The sequence below is a fragment of the Octopus bimaculoides genome, chromosome 10 (assembly GCF_001194135.2).
Source record: "Octopus bimaculoides isolate UCB-OBI-ISO-001 chromosome 10, ASM119413v2, whole genome shotgun sequence".
Lineage (NCBI taxonomy): Eukaryota > Metazoa > Mollusca > Cephalopoda > Octopoda > Octopodidae > Octopus > Octopus bimaculoides.
The window spans coordinates 29,756,984-29,759,002 of NC_068990.1; positions in this window are offsets into that span (position 1 = coordinate 29,756,984).

Below are 2,019 nucleotides of genomic sequence, written 5' to 3' on the forward strand. Positions count from 1 at the left end.
ACTGATCTTCCAAACATGCAGAGGTAGTAATATAATGTTGTTATTATAAATGTGAGGTAGTGATATCCATGCTGCTATGAGGAAAGAAACCATTGTGCTGTGGAGTCTCCTCTCAGAGGACGAGTCTAGAAGAGTAGCCATCGAATAAGATATGTGGAATGGTGAGTGCAAGTCGGTGTTTTTACATGATCAGGTAAGCCAAGAACTTGCATGAAGTGAGGTAGCCAATTGCACATAGCATCCACATCTAGTGAGAAAATATTAGCAATGGTAGAAGGGTGATTGATGTGGATCTGAGATGTTCAGGTTTCAAGTCATTATTGAAATAACCCTCTTTCAATTTATGCTGGAGGATTCTGTTCATCTATTTAGATGAAGAATAAGATTCTTTGGAGTCTGATGAAGTACTTTGAAGGGACAATAGTTGAGTGATAAGGTGCTTAAATTGAACCCTTAATCCAACCCTCGCGGACAAACTAAGGTGGCCGGTCACTGGCAAAGGTTGGGTGGCACATTTATGGGAATCATCTAGACACTGTTTGGATGGTCATCAGGATTTGACATGGTTTAACATAAGGGGTGAAAAGTTGCACTGTGGACATACTTTTCTCTTTCCACTGTCCAGACTATCCTCTTATGTTCTTGTGGTAGCCATTGTGAAATGGGAAAGGTGGACTTGGTCAGAGCTTGACAGTTGCTCTTCCACTATTCTGTATTACTTGTTGCGTGCATCGAAACATGGTTCTTGGAATGTGTGTGTGTGTGTGTGTGTGTGTGTTGTAGTGGTGTAGTGGTTATATTGTTCTTGCTAATTGTATTGTGGTGGGTGTTTAGCTTCAAATCAATCCCCATCGATCTTAAAATCAAAGACATTTTCTTTCAAAGTTTTCAATAATCTACAATCCCCACATCACATGTTTCTATTTGAAATGGATTTGCTTATCCTCTTCATACTATTTATTATTGTTGTTGTTGTTGATGGTTGTGTTTGTGTTGATGATACCCAAACCTTAACTTCTCAGACAAACATCAGAAAAGTTAACCTTGGCAGATCCTCAACAGGTTTCTTCACATACTTAACTATTACGAAATTATTCTAGTTATATTATTATTATTATTATTATCATTATTATTATCATAAGTATTGTTGTTGTTTATGCTGTAGTTGTTGTTATTATTATCATTATTGAGTGAGAGAGCAGTGCATGCCATCAAAGTGACACTAGGGTAAAATATACAATGTCCTTTATACTCATCATGACTACCAGTCCGATAAGGGTACACCAGGCACATACATCACAATCATATGTGCACGACATGGGGATCTCATATCAAGATAAACAGTGCATGACCTCGCAGGTGGGACCCTGTTAGAATTTTCTTCAGGTCGAGTAGCCCATCCTGCTCAAAAGGTCCCTGAATAAAGTTTGTTTAAGGATGTTGAGCAAAACACCCATGTTTCCAAAGGTGAATTATCCAAACCCCACAGGATTCCTCTCAACACATGACTATAATGCTCTCCCACTACTTTTGCTCGTTATGAGATGCACATATCATCAGTCACCAAGGGACATGCTCAACTGGTTAAGGTCAAACAACTGACAAGCATATCTGTGGTATTAAACAGAATATTTGGTGTAGCCCAGCTTTTATACCAAGACAAAACAATGTACATTATTATTATTATTATTATTGTTATTGTTCAGTAGTTTTATTTTTATAACGTACTTTCACTTCACTACTGAGCGCAGCTCTGTGCCTTGGGTATGTGCTGTGGTTTGCTGTGATGCTCTTATGGTTACTGTATTGAAAGTGTTTTGCGTAGGATGTGTGCAGTGTCCAGTAGTGCAATTTTCTGTATGTTATATATATTTGTAAGTCCTGGTGTTTTTGTTATGTATTTGTCTGAATATTTTTTTATTATACCTAAGGCACCTACTATGATAGGAATTGTTTCTGTTTTTAGATTCCACATTCGAGTTACCTCTATTTCCAGGTCTTTGTATTTTGAAAGTTTTT